The 7834-nt window shown below is 34.8% G+C and overlaps 1 non-coding gene across 1 annotated transcript; it reads right to left on the bottom strand.

Moving 5' to 3' along the window:
- Positions 1 to 6993: 6993 nt before the first annotated feature.
- On the bottom strand, positions 6994 to 7132 carry LOC121736295. The gene has a single exon (XR_006036991.1). It is a non-coding gene; the product is annotated as a U4 spliceosomal RNA (small nuclear RNA).
- Positions 7133 to 7834: the final 702 nt, after the last annotated feature.

Here is a 7834-nt window from a genome sequence, read left to right as displayed (position 1 = left end):
TGTCCGGGCAAACGTCGTTTTGCCATAAAATTATTTTCCTTGTTTTCCTGCTTTTCTCTTGAAGTTTCTTCTGATTTTTTTTTTCTATAGACCTCACGGAGCCCGAGATCTTTCCAACGAATGCAAAACCGTGGAAATCGGTTCGTGCGTTCTGGAGTTATAGCGTCAGGAAGAAAAACCCGACTTATTTTTATATATTAAATAATACTTAAGTGTATAATTACGTTATAAAAAAACAATTAAAAATAATGCAAATAATATCAATATGACATATTATCACAGAAATATTATCGACAATCAATAAATATTTCAGATCAGGCATTTTATGCCTCGATATCAATTTAAAATAAAAAAATGAATTTAATTCAAACTAGAACAAATCCACAACCACTCTCTCAGGGTCTAGGGCGCCAGTTTTGTCAACAGACCATTGTGTTTTTATGATGTCATAAATCTGACCACGATCATGTGATAGGGCCTGCGGTACCTGCAGACACCGCGGCTGCCTTCCCAGTATTGTTCATATTTCATAGCTACCATTTTGGGGTTGAATTAGAGCACTTTATTTTTATGAATTTTTTTTACTTCATTTTTTTAGGTTGCATTTACAGGGATAAGCGAATGCACGATATATTATGCTATTTTATATTTAACAATATATATTGTAGTTTAGATTAAAATCGTTATTATTTAACTTGTTAAGTTATATAAAACTGTATGTTTTGGATACCTTAACTTTGATGCTAATATTGAATGCATCATTAATCTATTACTAAATACAAATATTAATATTTTAAAGCGGGAGTTTGTTTGAACGCGCTAATCTCAGGAACTACTGGTCCGATTTGAAAAATTCTTTCAGTGTTAGATAGCCCATTTATTGAGGAAGGCTGTAGGCTATATTTTATCATGCTAAGACTAATAGGAGCGAAGGAGCGAAGAAATTATTTGAAAGAATTATCTCACTCACTACTGGAGAAATTTTTCTGTTATTGGGCACAGATAAGAAGTAGACCACATGAAGGATCATAGGCTATCTTTTGTGGACTAATTTGTCTGTGAAACAGCTAATTTTAGGCAGCCCAAAGTTTTACAAGAAAGTTCAAACGGCATTTATACCCCACACACACGATAACCATCATCATAAATCCTACACATACACCTACCACACGTCATCGTCAGCTATCGTCCATCTACCATTGAGAAACCCACAATATAGATCTAAATCTAATCATAATCTAAGATCTAAAGTTTTGTACAATTTTGACAAAAGATCATAGATATCTCAGTGTTACTTTAAAGTAGATACCTACCTAAGCAAGGGCCGCTCGGATTGTTGACTGCCATAGTGTTTCAAACAGGCTGGACCCCTTGGAATTACGCCGAGATGTGACTTCACTCTGCATCCTCTATCGGATGTATCACGGGGAGTGCTCTGAGGAATTGTTCGAAATCATACCTCCTGCATCTTTCCGCCATCGTTCCACGAGGAAAATATACCATTCTAATCACCTTGATGAGTAGCAGTCTTCCACCGTACAAATTTTGGGAGCTTAAATCACTCTCCTCTGTTAGCAAAATTGGAATCCCTGTTTACATAGAGGCCTTTTTGATTAATTATTCTGTGTTATAAAAGTTGACCAATCTTGTTATGCTATGGGTAATTCAAAGATAAAGGCATGATGAATACTGACAATGAACTTTAATTTCTTAGCTTTAGTCATTGTTGAAAAAAATCGATATCGCTGCAGCCAAATTATCAAGGCGTCACCTCTCTTTTGATGTTGCGAGAGTCCATATGGGCGACGGCTGTTGCTTTCCATCTGATGACCCGTTTGCTCGTTTGCCCACTAGTTTTTATGAGTAAAACTCTTAAAACTTGTATTTCCTCTACATCCTATTACCATGCATGCGAACAGAACATCCTGCGATTCGCATACAACACCGACCACAAACACATCCAAGAACAAAGCGTCATTTACTCATAAAACACACAACACGCGCGGAGTGTGACACCGTCAAAGTACCAACCCTTCCCAAAACGACAGATTGTCATCTAAGATTCTTTGAAGCGGGGCTAAGTCAAGCAATATTGAATATTAATAGCAAAATTATACCCCCGGCCGTCCGGGGTAATCCATAAGGTATGTCACACAAAAATTTTTAGGGTTAAAAAATAACGTTTCTTAAAAATTAACGATTTCAAACGTGAAAAAAATTCACGACGGCATCGGCAACCCCACCGGCAAAATGGTTTAACATCACGCGGGCCACAAATAAAGCCCGACGGGCCGCGGGTTAGGGATAGCTGACCTAAAAGGTCTCACAAATGCTACCTGCGACGAGGAGGGGTCTAAAAATGAAAATTGTGTGACGTACTTTATGGACGGTCCCTCCTAAGGGTTTTATTACTTTATTAAGCTCCTCATATTTTTAATGCGTTATAAACAAATCGTTTCACTTTTATATCTTCTGGGAAGGTTGCTAGTGTTAAAAAACAGTAGCTTGTTAAAAACTTAATCGCTGTGTTTCATTTTATTGCCGTTTGTTTTTGGAAATTAATGTGTTGTTAAATGTTAAATCGGAATCATTTTTTGTCTTTAGCTTATTTACTAGTATTTATATTTACATGTTATCCATTAAACTCATATTATAGTTAAGAAGAATCTTTTGCCCGCGGCTTCGCTCGCGTTAAGAAGTATTATTATATACAAACCTTCATCCCCTATTTTAACCCCTTAGAGGTGGAATTGATCAAAATCCTTTCTTAGCGAATGCCTACGTCATAATATCTACCTGCATGCCAAATTTCAGCCCGATCGGTCCAGTGGTTTGGGCTGTGCGTTGATAGATCACCATGTCAGTCAGTCACCTTTGAATTTTATATATACAGAGTGTAACAAAAATAAGTGATAATACTTTAGGGTGTGTACGTGTTCCTTGTAGAGAGTTCACTGTGAAAATAGCAGCGCTGAAAGACCAAAAATTTTTTTCACTTTTGTTTGGGGAAACTCGTGACGCTCGGGCCCTGGCCCATACAAAAGTGAAAAAATTTTTCATCACTCAGAGCTGCCACTTTCACAGTGAACTCTCTACAAGGAAAACGTACACACCCTAAAGTATTATCACTTATTTTTGTTACACACTGTATAGATTTGACAAAGTTACTTTACTATTTAAATGAATTGGGTAGGTATTTTAAAATTGATAGATTCAGAATTAATGAAGAATTTTGGCGTAACGGACTAGTAACTAAATACTTACTAAAAACATTATAATATAAATTCCACTGTGTTAGATCCTTAACTGACACATATATTTTTTTCAGAATTTAAATTACTATATTTTTGTGTCTACTGTCACTTTTAAATCTTGAAAATCGTCCGTTTTTTAATACAGGGCCTTAATTACTTAAATGTAATTAATTCAAAATTTTGACATAAGTCCTATACATCATCTGTCAAACCCTTCATTAAATTGAAGGTTAATCGTAATTAAATATCTCTGAGTAGGTACGGCGGTAAATAATTTTCTCAACATATTCCAGTAACTACCACCAAGCTGAAATAAAACACATAAATAACTGTGAATGACCATAAATCGTTATCCAACAATCTCTGTCAAAACAGTGTTACCAGATGAAAAACTAACAAATTGGCAATAAAATAAAACGATCCTTTCTACTATGATTTATATTTTTTTTTAACGGCAATAAAAGTAGCGGTTAAGGAGAAATCTCCGTTCGGATTAAGTCATATATTACCTGCGAATTGCCACTGATAATATCGTGGTAAAGAATTAAAAATAAGGGATGTAGCCTTTGTCATACGGATTTTATTGCAATTTATAGCTTTATTTGGTGTTTATGTAAAAAATATGAAGTTGTATTAAAAATATAGCTTCTGCCAAACACAGGATTCTGCTTCCAAGATAATCTGATTTAAAAAATTGAGTAATAAGTACATAAATTGATAATTTAATTAATAGAAATTAGTTAAAATTTGTAAGTTTTAATACTTTCTAATTCTACCTACCAGACATTGTGTCTTATGTGATATTATAATTATTAATTACGTACTTTTTTTATGGAATAAGGGGGCAAACGAACAAACGGGTCACCTGATGGAAAGCAAATTCCGTCGCCCATGGACATTCGCAGCATCAGAAAAGCTGCAGGTGCGTTGCCGGCCTTTTAAGAGGGAATAGGGTAATAGGGTAGGAAAGGGAATAGGGGATGTTAGGAAGGAAAAAGGGAATGCAAATCTCGCGAGATTGGGGCTCAAGCGAGATCCCGCGAGTTTATGAATAGAATACCGCGAGATCTCGCCAATTTCGAGATACCGCGAGATTAGCAGTTTGGTGGGTTTTTTTTGCAAAATATAATCACAATATTTGAATAAATTACGAAAAAAAGTTATAAATATTATAAGTATTATAAGATTAACATTCATTTTCACGATTTTTTTCAATTTTATGCATCAAACATTGTTTGATGTATCTGTCTATCTTATATCTTTAAACGAGCAATTCTTGTATATTAAGTATAATAATTATAATTGGAATCTCGTAATCGACTCCAACGATTTTCATGAAATTTAGTATATAGGGGGGTTTCGGGGGCGATAAATCGATCTAGCTAGAAACCACTTTTAGGAAATGTCATTTTATTCGTGTTTTATCGAATACCGAGGAAAGCTCGGTCAAATAGCTAGTAATTTTTAAGTAGTACGCTTTGACATATTATGTAAATCTACTATCTATCAAATAACAAATGAAAGAAACAGCCAGTCTTCTCTTCTAATGCGCTTTTATAATTTTGGACGTGGCGGTAATATCGTGGACGTCCGCGGTAAAACGATAACATAGGGAAGTAAAATGTATGGAAATATATGGACACGCTTTTAAACCGTCGACGATAACTTTTTAACGTGCACGTTAGAGGACATCACAACGTTTACATTTCTGAACCGCACAAAACGTCCGCGGTGCGTAAAATCAAAAGGGCATTTAACGTACACCCAACGTTTTATCGTGGAAGCCGGCGTCCATGTTGTTTTGACTCCGTGATCGCAACTCCGTCCGTGATAGTCCGCGCTTCAAATAAGACGTTTTATGCTTAAGTGCAATCTCGTCAAACTCGCGAGATCTCGCCTTTTTTCATCCGAGATCAATCTCGCTAAAAAAAGGCCGAGATCGCATTCCCTAGAAGGAAATAGGAGAGGGTAGGGACGGGAAAAGGGTAGGGATTGGGCCTCCGGCAAACTCACTCACTCGGCGAAACACAGCGCAAGCGCTGTTTCACGCCGGTTTTCTGTGAGCCTGTGGTATTTCTACGGCCGAGCCGGCCCATTCGTGCCGAAGCATGGATGTGACGTGGGAGATCTACATAATATGTATTATAAAACTGAAGTTTTGTTTGTTTGATTGTTTTTTTGAACGCGCTAATCTCAGGAACTAGGTAGGTTCTGGTCCGATTTGAAAAATTATTTCAGTGTTAGTCCATTTACCGAGGAAGGCTAAAGGCTATAATATATATTATAATATTATTATCACTCTAAGACTGGAAGAATTTAATTAAGCTATTTGGCACAGATGTAGATCTACATCTGTGCCAAATAGCTTCACGACGTGGTCGACTCGAGTCGAGCTAGTTTTTTGCAGAAAAATGTTCGGTTTCCGTAAAATTCCTTATTTAAGCGGGCGAAGCCGCGCGAGACATGTAGTATGGACTAACGACATTTAAGTAGAAATTATATAAAGTCTTTAATAAAGAATTCTAATAGGTACACTTTATTGTAGAAATTATTAATTTAGGTTCTCATTACAAGGAGTTTAAAAAAAATTCGAGTTAAAAAAAATATATTTTTGCCTAAACGTCTTTAAGTAAACAGTAGATCATAAATCATAATTCATAAGTATAACATAATATTATATCCAAAATATCTGTTTTTTTCTACTTAAAAAAGGTATTGATACTAATACATATACAATGGTTTTACATTAAACATACTTAAGGCCCTGTATTCCCAGAAACGGACGATTTTCAAAAACTATAAAATTGCAGGCGCAAAGGCTCGGCTGGTACGCTTTCAGTCACGCACTTTGCGCCTGCAATTTTTTAGTTTTTTGATCGCCGTTATTTTATAAATCAATTAAATCGAGTCAAAAAAACAAAACGCCCTAAACATATTCTTTGCCTTTAATCCAGTACAAAAACTATCTGAAAATTCCAAATAATTTGAACATAGTATGGCAATTTCGTTAAAAGAAGAGGTAACTTTGGGATTTTTTTCTATGGAGTGAAGTTCATGATATTGTGTAGTGGAATATAAATTCCACTGTGTTAGATCCTTAACTAACGCATATATTTTTTTCAGAATTTAAATTACTATATTTTTATGTCTCCTGTCACTTTTAAATCTTGGAAATCGTCCGTTTCTGGGAATACAGGGCCTTAATTATTGTTTTATTTTAGCTAATATCGCGATTCTCTCAAGAAAAATGATGTAAGTCACTATCTGCTAAATTGGCAGTAATAATATTATGTAGGTACTAGGGAGGGACATGACAGTACAAACACTGGCCACTAAGAAAGTCATTTTTCACGGCGAGACTTAATTTCTGGTGCGTCGTTTTTCATCCAACCCTAACGTCGCGATGGAAGTGAAGTGCCATAAGTACTGTTTGTTATCTTTTGCTAAATGTAAAAAACAATACTCTGTACAATAATAATTTAGAATATTATGTACTCCGTTGAAATTAATCTCGCCTTAATATCAAAATTAATTTGGCTGCTTGCCTAAAATAATGATAATAATATTATACTTAATATTTTATTCAAATAACTACCTATATAGAATTTGCCAATGCTCAAGGGTACATTTTATAAATTATTGTGTCTTCAAGTATTATCTAGCCAATATCATAGTAATCACTAATCACTAAACAGAATACTTTTGAGAATCCATTTCAAGAGTGTAGAGGCATTATTTGGCCTTTACGGCCGTACAAAAATTGCCATAGCGGACGGTATTTCACGTCCACACGGCGGGGTATTGGTAAAGTTTTCAACTAGCAATAATCGCACCTCGGATTAACCTCATTGGTTACGATATTGCCTCTGCGCAAAGTTAACTTGAGCAGCTCCGTAGAACTGTAGTCATGATTCACAGTCGGACAAGCGATAGTGCGATGTAGCACCCTGAGAACGACATCTAGCGGTAATACACTGAACTAATAACAGAAGGGGAGCTGAACCATTTTGATTGTCACATAACAGCTGTTTGAGTCAATGCATCCCTTCAGTTAAAAATATGCACTTCATGAATTCATATTATAAACACGACCAGGTCTTAATTTGAGGTAGGTAACCTTTTTACATAACATAGCTGCTTAAAAAAATATAATATTGGTTATGTTATGAAATTTCCTCATTAGATCTAGTGCTAGCTATGCACCTTTCACTAAATTTAATTAATTTTTTTTTGACGATTAAAACATTATAAACAAACAAATATAAATAAAAAATGTATAAAAAAAAAACAAATTAGTTTCAGAGTTATATCACGTGTAACACTAATTTTGAGCAGACTATCAATTAAATTGCGTCAAAAATACATAAACCTAATTTCAATATGCATTAAAAAGAGAAATCAATGTAAATTTAGGTTGATACATTTAAAGAAAGAAAAATCAATTTAAATTTAATTAATCATGCAAATTAAAAAAATGCAAGATGCATGTTTTATTTTATAATAAATATGCCAAATCTTTCTCCAGTACTGCAGTATGTAGTGTGTATTAAGATTTGGTGTCAGAAATATTCAATATTTAG

This window comes from Aricia agestis, chromosome 18 (genome assembly GCF_905147365.1).
Source record: "Aricia agestis chromosome 18, ilAriAges1.1, whole genome shotgun sequence".
NCBI classification, from domain to species: Eukaryota; Metazoa; Arthropoda; class Insecta; order Lepidoptera; family Lycaenidae; genus Aricia; species Aricia agestis.
The sequence above is the reverse complement of the archived record's forward strand: the minus strand, read 5'-3'. Positions and strand labels throughout refer to the sequence as shown.